The sequence below is a fragment of the Salvia hispanica genome, chromosome 5, assembly GCF_029641045.1.
Source record: "Salvia hispanica isolate PSC_SH4W2 chromosome 5, Shi_PSC_v1, whole genome shotgun sequence".
In the NCBI taxonomy this organism is placed as follows: Eukaryota; Viridiplantae; Streptophyta; class Magnoliopsida; order Lamiales; family Lamiaceae; genus Salvia; species Salvia hispanica.
The window spans coordinates 35,380,388-35,395,084 of NC_142696.1; the positions used below are offsets into that span (position 1 = coordinate 35,380,388).

At 34.3% G+C, this 14,697-nt stretch overlaps 4 long non-coding RNA genes and 1 other non-coding gene across 9 annotated transcripts; 2 read left to right on the forward strand and 3 right to left on the reverse strand.

Moving 5' to 3' along the window:
- Nucleotides 1-848: 848 nt before the first annotated feature.
- On the reverse strand, nt 849-980 carry LOC125191447 (U6atac minor spliceosomal RNA). Its single transcript, XR_007171130.1, has one exon. It is a non-coding gene; the product is annotated as a U6atac minor spliceosomal RNA (small nuclear RNA).
- Nucleotides 981-2,768: 1,788 nt separating this feature from the next.
- On the forward strand, nt 2,769-3,862 carry LOC148926722 (uncharacterized). Of its 2 annotated transcripts, XR_016130879.1 has the most exons (4): nt 2,769-2,927; nt 3,009-3,099; nt 3,202-3,294; nt 3,517-3,862. It is a non-coding gene; the product is annotated as an uncharacterized LOC148926722 (long non-coding RNA). The 2 variants fall into 2 exon arrangements; XR_016130878.1 differs by lacking the exon at nt 2,769-2,927 and having other exon boundaries at nt 2,950-3,099.
- A 2,101-nt stretch (nt 3,863-5,963) lies between these two features.
- On the reverse strand, nt 5,964-6,392 carry LOC125190878 (uncharacterized). The gene is made up of 2 exons (XR_007170987.2): nt 6,240-6,392; nt 5,964-6,055 (listed from the first exon to the last, which is right to left on the reverse strand). It is a non-coding gene; the product is annotated as an uncharacterized LOC125190878 (long non-coding RNA).
- Nucleotides 6,393-7,906: 1,514 nt separating this feature from the next.
- On the reverse strand, nt 7,907-10,020 carry LOC125189146 (uncharacterized). 4 transcript variants are annotated; one of them, XR_016130868.1, is made up of 3 exons: nt 9,529-10,020; nt 8,331-9,428; nt 7,907-8,138 (listed from the first exon to the last, which is right to left on the reverse strand). It is a non-coding gene; the product is annotated as an uncharacterized LOC125189146 (long non-coding RNA). The 4 variants fall into 4 exon arrangements; XR_016130867.1 differs by having other exon boundaries at nt 8,324-9,428; XR_016130869.1 differs by having other exon boundaries at nt 8,387-9,428; nt 9,529-10,016.
- LOC148926723 (uncharacterized) lies at nt 9,080-11,273 on the forward strand. The gene is made up of 2 exons (XR_016130870.1): nt 9,080-9,205; nt 10,858-11,273. It is a non-coding gene; the product is annotated as an uncharacterized LOC148926723 (long non-coding RNA).
- Nucleotides 11,274-14,697: the final 3,424 nt, after the last annotated feature.

Sequence of the window (14,697 nt, forward strand, 5' to 3'; positions counted from 1 at the left end):
TAAAAACAAGTGTTTTATTGATTGAGAATCTTATTTGCGTGTATTAATTTTTTTTAAAATATTAGTATAATGATTTTAAAAATATATATTTATAAAATAAAAGGAATAAATGAATTTTAAATTCTGATATCTCAAAATAAACAATATACTCCCTCCGTCTCAGTTTAAGAGTCACATTTTGCCATAAAAGTCCATTCTAATTTAAGAGTCACATTTAGAATCTTCCATATTTGGACATAACATTTTACCTCATTTCCCATTATTCATCAAAATTACACCCAAATGTTATTATCTACACAAAAAAAAAAACCTAAGAGTTAAACCATCTCACACTCCACCAACTCACTTCATTTATTACACACTCCACCAATTTCTTGAAACCGTACCATAACTAATTGACACTCCTAAACTGGGACGGAGGGAGTAATATATTCTTTCCGTTCTATCACAAGTGATTGAATTTTTATTAGATACAATCGTATTTATTGAGGTAATTGGAAAAATAAAATAGGAAACTGAATAAATTACAACATCTGAAAAAAGGAATATCAATCACTTGTAATAGAACGGATAGAATATATTTCGTGGACATATATCATACAAGAAATAAACATATGAAATTTATTGTTAAAGCATCGCAATAAAATCGAGTAATGAATTTTCTAATTAATAGAATAAGTTTGACAATAAATCTTTGTAACTGTTAAGATTTACAAGCGCATAAATTAGATCAAATGCGTAAATACTCTCAAAAGGATGTTTATAATTATTTACTGAATAGTCTATGAAATCAATATTTTGATATAATTCACTTCTTTACCAGTTTAAATTCTAGTTTTCTTTTTTATATTGTTTATTAGTTCTATAAGATCCTCCGAAGTGGTAAGCCTTAACCGGATGTGTGGTAACAGCCTAACAGGTAAAGCCCAAATCTCGTCCCTGTCCGGGGAGATGTTAACCATCTCTCCATTCTACGATGCTTGTAAAGTCATGAACTTTCGATATAGTTTGGTTTATCTTTATTGTATAATATTTTTTATTTATAATATTATTTCAAGACAATAAAAAGTGCATTAGAACCATATATACAAATAAATACGAGATTATTGTGAGCATGAAATTCTCGTGAGTATGTTAGATTACGGTGGGCATGTGATGCTTTATTTGAGTAAGCATAATTTGTTTTCTTGTGAACATACGATGATTTATTTTTATAAGCATCACTTGTCTCCTCGTGAACATAAATTTTTGCGAGCATATAATGCTTTATTTGAGTAAGTATCACTTGTCAACTTTGAGCATACTATGATTTATTTTTATAAGCATCACTTGTCTCTTTGTGAGCATAAATTTCTTGTGAGTATATTAGATATTTGTGATCATATAATGCTCTTTATTTGAGTAAGCATCACTTTTCTTTTTGTATGTATAGGATTATCTTCAGCATATGGGTTTTTTGTCACCATATAATGATTTATTTTATAAACATCATTTGTCTTCTTATTCTTGTGTGAATAAGATTATCGTCAGCATGTGAGATTCTTGTGAGATGCTTTATTTTTGTGAGCATCACTTATCTTAAGCATTTCCTAAGCATATGAAATTCTTACTAAGTTACATAGTACTTACATAAGCTACATAGATTGAAAAGTTACGTAACAAGCAACATAGATATAAAAATTAGTACTTCCTCGGTCCAAACTACTTGAGTTGTATTCTATTTTGAATTGACTCAAATTAAATTGAGTTATTTCCTTTTTTATTAGCTAAAAAGAATACATTTAACATTACTTACTTTATTTTCTCTTTTGCTTTATTTTATCTACATTTAATCAACTAAGCACAACTTTCTAAAGTATCTCATGCAGAAAAAAAAAAGTATCTAAATAACATTAAATGGATGGAAACATAACAAAGAACAAAAACTGAAAATTACAGTACATGCTAAGCAACATAAATTTTACTAAGTTACATAATAAATGGGGGAAAAATGAAAGTTACATATACAAATTTTACACATTTAGGGGTTAGACTTAGGCTCAATTTAATTAAATTTGGCATGATTTTAGTCTATTTTTGTCTAACATTTTATCAATTGATTGTTTAGATGAGTTTGTTGATTTTTAAAGAAAAATTGCTGAAAAAAAGCAAGTGAGTAGGTGCAAAAAAAAAGAAGAAATAATGTGATAGTAAAAATAGCAATGTTTTATAAACTGGACCAATGAACGAACTAACAAAGCCACTAGTTCATGGTTTAACCGATCAGACCGATTGAACCACTAGTCGAACCATTATATTGTTGAAAATATATATAATTAAATATAAAGTAAACAAAAATATGCAATAATATTGTAATAATAAAATATAATTAAAAATATATCACATTCTTATCTATAACTAGTTATACATATAAATGAATGAATCAAAGTCAGTAGAAGTGGCAGTTCACTCTCACAAAAAAAGATATAAATAACACTAAGATATCTATCTATACAACATATAAAAAGAGAGTTTTGGGAGATTTTGAATAATTATTTTATGCTAAGGGTTGTAAATGCAATTAATATAAAACTTAGAAATTAATTCTAATAAATACTATATAATCCTAATATAAAATAGTGAGGGATGGTTACGTGGGTGAGTGGCACCACTAAACCACTATCTTGCTCCCACTTTCAACCCATACTTAATCACCCCAAACATTCCATTCCAACTCATTGAAATGATATTCAGACTGTTGGCGCCAACACGTGGTGAGCTAGACAAGTGGGATAGAGCTGCCAAGGCTGCAAGCCATATACAAGTTCTTTTACATATGCTTATACGCGTAAAAGTATTTGCTTTCGATAAATATGTGACACGTATTCCTTTTGTTTGCATGCAGGAATCAAGGCGCGCCAGAGGGACTGAGGGAACAATATTATAAGGTTCTTATCTATAAAATAAACGATGCTCTTCCATATCCTTCGTTTCCAGCACTTCGAATTTTGCGAATCTTTTTTCTTCAGTTGAAAACAAATTGCAAGTGCTTACGGTGGGAATCGGTGGCGTTGCCTTGGTTTCAGCCTATTTCACATATTCTCCAGAAATTGCAGCAAGGTAGCTAAAACGCTGTCGTGTATGCGTTTCATAAAGTCTCCTATTGCCATGTTTTATTCTCTCACATCTATTTTACGATTCTTGCACTACAAACTATTTCAGCTATGGTGCTGCCTGCCTCGGTTCTTTGGTACACATGCGAATGCTCGGTAATAGTATTGATTCAATGGCCGATGGAGCAAGAGGGGTTATCAAGTATGTTTTCGGTCTTTTTTCTTGAGCATTATAAGTTCTTAGGTGGTTTGGTGGCCTAATTATAAAGTGTATGTTGAGTTGCTACCATTGGTCGTTGCTCGTGCATTTGCTGCTACTTGATCTTCAATCGGAAATTTGTGGTTCCCGTAGTCTTGGTGATGGTATTCAATCGATGGAATGTGTAAGGCCTTTTTAGCGTATCTCATATTGTTTCGTCCACAGGATTTAAGTGCCCGACTATGGATTCATGCCAGTGGCGGATCCAGGAGGGGGCGGTCGCCCCTTCCGCGCGCCGCCGCTTCCCCTTATCCCACCCCTTATCCCACCGGAAAACCTTCATGGTCGCCCCCTCCCTTGGCTGCTGCCCCGAAGAAGAAGGCCAAGACCAATTCTTTTTCTAAGCTACTAATTATTGATGTGCGGACCAATTCTTTTGATTATTTGAGGTTGTAAGAAAAATTGTGTGGTATGAATGTCGGGGAGGAGTTTTCTCTCTACTTCTCTTTCTCTGGTTTTGAACGATAAAAACTTAAAAAGGGAATAAGGAGGAGATGACTTTCCCATTTCATTTTTGACTTGGTCAAAATAATAACTTAACAGTACACTACTGATAGAGGAAAATACACTACTGATAGAGGAAAAGAGGAAAAATATAGTACTCCTACAATCCTTTATTTTTGTTCTCTTTTATACGTGGCAAGACATGGGTTAAAATTAGACAATTAAACCATGAATCATCTTAATTAGTTTAGTAGTAATAGTAGAATGTTTTATGATTTATTTTTATTCACGGTAGATAACTCAATATTTTTAATTTGTAAGACAATATTAATCCAAAATTAAACTTGGAACTTAAGTCATTTCGTTATAAATATCTATTCAATTATTTGCAAGTCATATTTATAGTATTTGAAATTAATGTGATAATCCATACTTCCCATTTATTCTATTATGTTTCTTTTTTTTTTTTGTTTGAAAGAAGAACATTGAAATTTTTTTATATTTTTTCTAATAACTAATCATGTTATTTATGTCAAATTTGATATTCATATTATTTTTTACTTAATATTTCTACGTCTAAAAAAAGTCTCATATTTTGTTTTACCCGCCAATCACTCTATATAGCCTCATACTGAAAGAATTTTCAAAATAAAACAATAATAATTATGTAAGCCTCATGCTTAAATAAAAAAAATATAGTAGTATATCAAATAATAACACATTATTTTTGGTGTATTTTGAGTATGTTTTTGTGAAACCGAAGGATAATTGCGTAATGGTAATTCCGCCCCCTCCATTTTTAGTTTCTGGATCCGCCACTGATTCATGCCCCTTGATTTGATCCCGATGCTGGTCGGATTCTTCACGTACAAGATTGCCACTTTTATGCAGGCGATAGAGGAGGCGGTGAACGTCGCTGCCGGAAAATCCGAAACTTGATTCAACCTATATGTAGATAGTGATGAGAATTCTTGAGCATGGGAATTGGGATATAATCTGTAGTTCCCTACATTATTGTAAATGAAATGATATTGTAAAATTTGTTGCAAAAGTAATGCTACATCTTTCTTATATTTCACATAGATATCTACTTAGAAAATTAGAAAGATTTGTACAAATTATAAAACCGTACGTTGTAGGAGTACTAAAATGGTAGTTATGCCTATATACTATAATGCCATCTTATTGATTTTTTTAAAGAGAAAAGATAAATGTACATAAGTTGTACATGTATCTAATATCCTTAAATTTTTAAATTTAAGTGAATTTAATTAAAATTTAGTTTTATTATTTATTGTATTATATGTAGCAATAAGAAAGAAGTGATATACAAAATTTTATGTCGAATTGTAACATGATTTCGAGCTCGATTTGAATTGATTATACAATATTTAGTAAGAAAATATTTTTTTGCTTAAATATACAAATATATAAGTAAAAATTTTAATTTTTTTCGAAGTATTGCAAAATGATTAGAATGAAATCTATTAGGAGTATAAATCAACTAATGTTTATATAATGATTTTTAATGTAAAATGTTAAAAAAAAAGTTCGGTTATATTCGTATTTTATATCAATATTCATACAACATCGTATTTGTTTTTAATATATATGACTTATTGGTATATTTTTTTTCTTTTTAATTATATTTTTTGTTTCTTTCCATCCATTTTTATCCATTACTATGTTTTCTTTTTTAGATTGATGTTACTGTAACACCTCAACCCCTCCAACGTACACATTTATAATTTATAAATATTCTCTCTGTCTCATTTAAAAAAGAAATGTTTCCCAAAATAGAAGCAACATACATATAACCATATAATCATACACAATTTCATATCCATATGCATATATTAATTGCATCACCATCCACATACTATAATTACAAAAATTTCTAATTCAATCCATATAACCATAAACATTAAATATCACCAATCAACAATTCCATATCTCAATCAACAATTTCATATCTCGATGCATATGCCTCTCTATTGAATTTATTATTCTGTGACAAATCAAGCCTGAAATCTGCCCGGGATTCCTCTATGACCCGAAGGTCCCTCTGTAATTGGACTCATTGGTCCCTCTGTATTTGACCCGAATGTAATTGGACTCATTGGTCCCTCTATGACCCGAAGGTCCCTCTGTAATTGGACTCATAGGTCCCTCTATGACTCGAAGGTCCCTCTATATTTTTTTTTTCAGATCCAGGACAAGACTGTCACAGATACTCTTTAATCATATGCTTTGAAAAAATCTGATGTCATATGAAAAACATATCCATTACAGCTATCATATATCCATATCATATTTCATCATCAATATCAAATAACGTATAAATGTATTCAATATAAATTATGTAATCCAAAATTCACTCTCAACACCAATATTGAAATCAATCATATAACGCATATAAAATCAAAAGTGTGATTCATACCCACCTGATTATGTCGGATAATCTAATCGAGCTTTGATTGTGATCTACAATACTCAATCCAATTAAAATATTTCTTCGAGTAAAACAATCTCTCCCTGATTTTATTTTGTTCTCCACTTTTTTTTATACTTCTAACTAATCTATCTTATACACTCCTTTTCCGTCTCCCCCTTTTTTTTCACAAAGTATGGCTATCCATTTCAATAAGAAGCCAACCGACGTGTGAAAAGGTTTTATTATCTTTATCTCAAATATTTGTATGATTGACACTTAGTTGCTCGATTATAATACGTGTTTGTAGCACCAATATTTACTATGATGACATTGCATGGAAAAAATAATATACTATAGTTTAAAATTATCCTTTCATATATTTCTACTGTAATTTCCTCTCTATTAGTAATATATGCTATTCATTTCTATAGAAAATATACATAAATGTTTGACTTATTTCCAAAACAACTTTTGATTCCTTTTCCTATGTATATACACGTATGATATTAAATGAGGAATATATATATATTATACTAGCTTATTTCTTTACCTAAAATTTTCATATTTAAATACATGCCTTTATAAATAGTATATTTCATGCACATTTTCTCTTCAAGCACACATATTTAAATTATAAATATAATATTTAAAACTAATTTATAATATAGAGGCATATTTTGAGTTAGGGATGTCACAGTTACCACCATTTTTTTCTTTTTATTTTTAATAATTATAATTTTTTTCATTAGTAATGATTAGATTTTTAGTCCATCTATGTTACTTTATAGTTGATCCATGTTAAAAACATTATGTTGAAATTATAATTGGCTAATTTTAAATTAATTTTAATTTTAAAGTTAATGTAGTGTATAAAGAAGTTAAAAAAATGATGAGTAATTATCCATTGTGTTTAATTCGTTATTGTGATAGATTTTTATCTTACTACTTCATGATTTAATGTTTAAACATTATATTACTATGTGATTTGTTTCAAATTTATTATGCTTCAGATTTGTATAGATTTTTTATTCTCATAAAACTAAAATTGTTACTCATATTATTCATTGTTAATATTGATTCTAATTTTGTTTAATTAATTTAAAATTTAAAATTTAAAATTAATATTTTAAAATATATTAATCTGCGTGATACTAGTACTATATAAAAGGGGAGTTTTGGGGGATTTTAGGAAAATAAGAGGAATTTTAGTGGTATTTAGGGAAATGGTCATTTAAAATAGATATTAAATGAATTAAAAATATATTAAACGGGTGATTAAGTGATAGTTGGTTATTTAATTTCCATAATTAGTGGATTAGTGGTATAGTTAGTGGTAATGTTGCACTTAATACGTTTTCTTTAATAATAAGAGGAGTTTCATTCTAATTATGCCATTTAAATTCTTTCCATGGCCTGTCTTATAGCTTCCACCATCTTAATTTTGTAATTTATGTCGTGTTAATTCCATGACTCCTTATATTCTCATTTTGTGACTATAAGAGCATCTCCAATGGTCGGCTAGCGACCGACTAGCCGATTCTTCGCGCTGGCCGATCGGCTAGCCGAACCATTGGAGGCGGCAAGCGGCTAACCGGCGAGCCGATCGGCGTGGGCTGGCCGTGTAACACCCCGAATTGATGTCACAATTTAGTACCCCATTTTTTTTTTCTCAACAAATAGAAAAACTATAATATATGCATATATATTTACATAGGCCCAGTTCGTACAACTATTCACAAAAACACACGTACTTAGCAAAGGTGTAGAAAGAAGTAAAACTGTCCTAAATTGCATTCTACTCCTATACATGCCATGGCTAACCTATCTAGGGGGTTACTCACATGCAACCGTTCGCTAGTGACCCGACTTCAGTATCTGTACAGCAAAAGGGTTAACCTGATCACCTAGTCTGCAGGATAAAAAGAAGAATATGGAATGAGCTTCAACTAACTTAATAGTAACTCACCATTAAAGCATAAATTCTGAAGCTATACCGTACAATTTACGCAGTTGATAATAACTATCATAAGCCTTTTCATCCATACCAACATCATCATAATTATACATATTCTATCAGTCATAATCATAAATGACCTCATACAGTGGATAAGAGTGTAGTCCATGACAAATTTCATCACACCGAATATCAGCCTATACCCAATTAATCGAATATAAAGCACACGGAATAATTCCAACACTGCTAGCATCCCAACAAAGTCCAACACGTCACCGACATCCGCCAATGTATGTTCCTGCGTAAAATGGGAAAATTTGTAGAAATCATATAAGATCTTGCACTTAATGCCAAGATAAAAATCTACGGTGAGATAGATTGAGAAATCTAAGCTAATCTTTGAGAAGATTTTCCATAAGATTTACTGAGGAGATCATTTATTCCCATATCAAATAAAATCTTAAGGAAATAGATATAATAATTGCAAGTGGGACTACGTGGTAACTTCTTCATATCTATCACCAATCTTATACAGTATTTGCATTCACTACGAATCTAATTTCAGAGATTTCATAGAAAGAATGCAACATAAATTATTTTAGCCTATAAATAGAAACAAAGTTCCTTCTGCTCTCAATCACTTTCACATACTCTATCAAATAAAATACTATGAGGAGATAAAGTAATGTGCAAGTGGATAGTAGACATTTAATGCATAATCTCATTGCAAGATTTGTTCAGGAGATTGAGGGAGCAGATTATGCCAAGTAAGATATTAAATCCCTGCTAAAGATCTAAGCATATCAAATCAGAGATATGTACAAGCTAAGCTAGGCAAGGTAAATGTATATATATGGGAACGAGCTTTTCTTTTTCCAGCGTCACTTACAAAACAATAGGAACTCACTCCAAAACTTTCAACCATCCAAAGGAGAGAGAAGGAGTAAGAAAAGGGGGAGAGTTGCAAACAATTACAGGGTCAAGTCCCACAATCCAACAACACATTTTCCCACGTAATGAAGGTAAACTCCAAGCACTTTTCTTTTCTCAAAATTTGCATATAAGCATGTAGATCAAGAATAACAATTCTTCACTTTAGCTACCAAAACAACAAATAACAATTCTTCACAAAATAAGAACTTGTCTCGAGAGTATAAATCTGTCGGGACTCCGGCGACTAATCTTCGGCACCCTATCGACGACAGTAGCAGCCCCACAGCCCGATGCATCACTGATTTCACCCACCTTCAAAAATATACAAGTTTGAAACACCTAAACTTTAAATCAAAGATTAAATCTTTAGAAATTACACAGAAAGAAATAGGATAGAATTTCTCTAACTTACCTCTCAGGAGTCGGCGATGAGGCAGCGGCCGTCGGGGCGTCGGGAAACTGCTCTGGCAGTGCGAGGCGTGGGGAGGCCGGGGAACCGCCGCCCGTGCAGCGGCGGCGACAGATTCGAGATTCGAGAGAGAGAGGCGAGGGGGAGAAGAAATAGAGAGAGAGTTGAGGGAGAAAGGGAAAGAGACGTAAGGAGTATATATATATATAATTGGGCTAATTTCTAATTAATTCTTCTCAATTTGAATTAGTGTAAGAAGTATCCCTTTAGCCCACTGCCGATAATTTCATCTTGAGCTAAGTTCTATATATTAATTGGCCCATTTAGCTCTTGATTTATAAATTGATCCATGCTTTGTTTAGGCTAATTTAAATTATTTTGGCAGGACCAAAATATTTTGATAGAAGATAAAATCTCTGGAAGTAAATAAATAAAATTTCTCTTTAATTAGTTGTTTAAGACTTCTAATTAAATCCCAAAATTATAATGAAATGATTTGAAAATGAATTTCTAGAGAGAGTCATAAAAACCTAATAGAAGAGTAAGGCTTAAAGAAGGAGAACCATATAATAAAATGCATATCATAAAGTTATTATATATATATATATATATATATATATATATATATATTCTTGAAGCTGAAATTTAGCTTGTATTTTGTTTCTAAAAAGGAAGAACATACAGGAAGATAACTTTGAGAAACAGAGAATTACGAAAATCCTAGGAAGCAAAAACAAGGTGAACTTTTCTATCCTACATACTAATGTGGATAAAAATGCAAATTATTTTTGAAGTGATATTTTATGAAAAACTCGAACATATGTTCGTTGTTTATTTTAAATGATGTTGTCTTGCCAAAATGTTTTGTGTATGATGCCTATCTGTTTTGGCGTGAGGCCAAGTGAGTTGTGAATGATAATATGTGAATCGAATTCGGGTCCAAGTGAGGGTGGTGTCCCTACTCGGACTAGTGTACACAGGAGACCTATGGCCAGAGGGCAGGTCTGGTGACCGAGGAAGGTGGCCACCTTCCCGGCACAAGAATGTTGATGTGACCGTGAGAGAACACCATCTCTACGGCACAAGATTGTTAATGTGACCGTGAGAGAACACCATCTCTACGGCACAAGATGATCAGATATGGCAAAATACAGAAAGAAATGCACTGCAGTCGAAAAATGATTTTTAGTAAGCTCGGGTCTTTTTAATAAAATCCCTGAGTGTTACTGTGATAGTGGCTTGACAATATTTTCAAATGTATATTTGTATTTTCGGCAATGTGTTCACTGAGTACTTTTGTACTCAGCCCTGCATATATTTCTAAATGTGCAGGTTGAGCAGGGAAGTGGTGGATGAAGTGCTATTGAGACAATACATTTAATTCAGTCAGATTAGGACTCTCGGAGGTTCATGTCTCCATACATGGAACCGCGTTCATTTGCTTCCATTGTGCATCTTAAAAGACTCAAGTCTATTTTGTTCAAAACTCTGGTGTATTGAAATTTTTACAAACGATTACTCGAGTTTCATGATCGAGTATCTTTCCTTCTATGTATCAGCACTTGATTAGTCATGTCTCGCAACCAATGTTTGATTTTGTTTTTTTCCCTATTTCTTTCCCCGCTTCTTATACCCTCCCCCCGAGTCACGGTTCCCCGACTAGGCTATCCTTAGCAAGTGCGGTCGTGACAATTTAAGTCTAAAGTAGAATATTTATATTACCTCAAAATACAAAAAGTCTTGATATAGGAAGTGTCTTACTCCTTCACCTTCTCCTTCTCCTTCTCCATACTCGTATTAGCTCTTGAGGCAGTGTTACCTTTCAATATATATAAATTTCTTATCAGCACCAACACAAAACAATGTAAACATAAATAAAATTCTCCTTTCAAATTCTTGCTACAAATTATGTTATAAACTGGCTACAATAATTTAGCTTAATCACTCATTTTTGTCAAGCAATCTTTATTTAACATATAATAAACATGGTCCCAAACAAGCAACTTTAACTGTGAACATCTTTCATTCAAAAATATGCAAGATCCTCACATTCCTACTCGTCTAAAAGCTGCCCCAACTTTCCCATGCCAAAAATACAAACTTCTTCTTTGTTAAGGTATAAATTATGCTAAAAATGTTAATTATAAAGTCTCTCCAAAGTAGCATAACGATTTTCCTAAACCAAAATAAATAATTATAGGTTTTACAACATTCACACACACAAAGAGAGATCTTTCTATCTGTATCATCTCCCAACTATCTCTATGCAGTGAATTAGAAATCATGACAACTTTACACTTAATTTACCTAAATTCCAAATTGGGGAAGCACTTGATTATGAACCCTAGCTCTAGATTTAGAGAAGAAATTGGGTAAATTGGAGGTGCATGAGATTTTCTTACATAAATTAGAGCCAAGTCCAACCTAGACTTGCCGGAAAATGGCGATAACAACGCCGGAACCTGCCGGACAGCGGCGACTCAAAGAGGGGGAAAAACTGGATGGGAATCGGAGGCGTGAGGAATCGCTGGAGAGAGATTATCGTCTGTATGTATGTGTGTGAATGGCGGTGAGTGTATATGTGTGTGAATGGCGGTGGGTGGATGGGTTTTGGGGAAAATTCCCGTAAGTGGTATCAAAAGAGATCATAATCTCTTAATTCCAATTCATTTTCCTTTTTCTTTTATCTTACTTTCTAAATTTCAACCCCACACAACAATAACTATAAGGAAACATATACTATTCACAACTTCTAATTATGTCTATTTATTTATTGCATTTTAACTAATTTAGAATTATATATATATATATATATATATATATATATATTTTCTTTTTATATTTTATTTCCTGGGTTATTACAGGCCGATTGGTGGGCGCTGGCCGATGCGCTAGCCGATCGGCCAGCGCCGATTTTTGTTTTTTTTTTTTTACAAACCTATATAAACGCGATTTTCGTTTCATTTTCATTTGTACCACTTGTTTTAACGAGTTTTCTCTCTCTCTAACTTTCTGTACAAAAGCATCATCGCACGATGAGTAACGCGGGTGGTAGCGGTGGTGGTAGTGGTGGTAGTGGTGGTAGTGGTGGGGATGCTGAGGAGTACGAACGGAGGATGAACGAGGTTATGAATGCCTACATGAACCGCGAGATGGAGCGGTACATGCGTAGGGTGGAACAGCAGGCGATACCTCGCCCTCCACCGGTTATCCACCGCTGAGCAGTGATTGATCGGGATCACGTAGCTGCACATCAGCGGCTGTACGACGACTACTTTTCAGAGAACCCGCTGTTTCCCGCCAACATGTTCCGGCGGCGTTCTAGAATGCACAAGGAGTTGTTTATGCGCATCGTTGGGGCATTAGAGCGTCAATATCTGTGTTTCCGCTTCAGGCACGATGCGGCTGGCAGACCCGGCCACACCCCTATTCAAAAGTGCACGGCGGCAATCAGGCAGTTGGCCTACGGAGGCGCGGCAGACATGTGGGATGAGTACCTCCACATCGGTGAGTCGACAGCCCTGGAACGTCTGAAGAATTTCTGTGGGGGCGTGATAAACGTTTTCGGTGAGCAGTACCTTCGAAGCCCTACTCCCGAAGATTGTCAGAATTTGATGCAGATGCACGGGGAGAAGCATGGGTTCCCCGGGATGTTAGGCAGCATAGATTGTATGCATTAGGAGTGGAAGAACTGTCCGACTGGCTGGAAGGGGGCCTACACGACCGGCTACAAGTCAAAGAATCCCACGATAATCCTCGAGGTCGTAGCTGATTACCGGCTGTGGATCTGGCATGCGTATTTTGGGGTAGCCGGGTCGAACAACGACCTCAACGTCCTGAACTCGTCTCCCCTCTTCAACGAGAAGTGCCAGGGCGTCGGTCCAGCCGTCTCATTTGTGGCAAACGGCAACCGGCATGATATGGGCTACTACTTGGCGGATGGGATATACCCTCGGTGGCCGGTCTTTGTGAAGACGATCAGGGAAACAAGTGATGAAAAGAAGGCCTACTTTGCGGAACGACAGGAGTCGGCGCGCAAGGACGTGGAGCGCGCATTTGGTGTGCTCCAGTCTCGATGGGCGGCAATTAAGGGTCCAACGCGTTTGTGGGATGTCGGATGCGTTTCCCAGATAATGTACACCTGCATTATCCTGCACAACATGATCGTCGAAGACGAAGGCGTACAACTGACTAGTTGGGTCAATGACGATGAAGTCGGTCCAAGCCACGGAACGGCCACCCCTAGTGTACGACAGGGGGTACCTTTCGATGAAGCCGGCCGCCTCAAGGAATTTCCCAACATGCGCCAAGTGGATGCTCATATTCAACTCCAAAAGGATATAATTGAAGAGTTGTGGGCACGGAGGATTGCACGGCGATAGTTTTTTTTCTTTATTATGTACCTTTTTAAATGTAATTTTTTTTATCTATGTACCTTTTTTAAATGCAATTAATGAATTTTCCCGTATATGTCTCGTATATTTAATTCCGTAATTTAATCGTAATTTTAATTCCGTAAATGTATTATATTTTGAATTATTTTTATTGCGGCTGGCCTATGGTTGGCCTAAATCTGATGTGGCAGGTGGATTTTTTTAGTGTTGCTGACGTGGCAGAGGAGAGAATGGCTAGCCTATTGCTGGCCTATGTACCATTGCGGATGCTCTAAATGACATAGAATTGTAGATGAAATTACACAACTATAAAAGTATTTTCCCTTTTCTCAAACTCTCTACATTTTTAATGTGTATTATTAGGAGTAGGACTTCTGTATAATGTCTTTATACTTTTTGAAAACAAAACCTAATTGGTTTTCTAACTCTTAGATATGTTTCATGCTTTATAATGATGCAGGAGTTCAAGATTGGAGGGTTACAATTTATACTCTTCGGCCGTGCTCCCAAATACAGTTTTGAGTACTAGAGATGCTAGAGAAAGAACAAATAATTTCGTACTTTGTAGCAGACGGGGTGGCCCTCTTTGCTGCGGCCGTGCATGAACACGGCCTTTTCAAATTCTTCTTTGTGTTGTTTATGTTGTTCTCTTTGCAGGTCTTTATGGTGGAAGTGATTTATGTTTCGAAGTGTCGAACTTAATTATGTGATTTTCTTTTTCTTTTTTTCACGTATTATTGTGAAGTGTCGAATGTATAATTTTTTCATGTAGCACTCT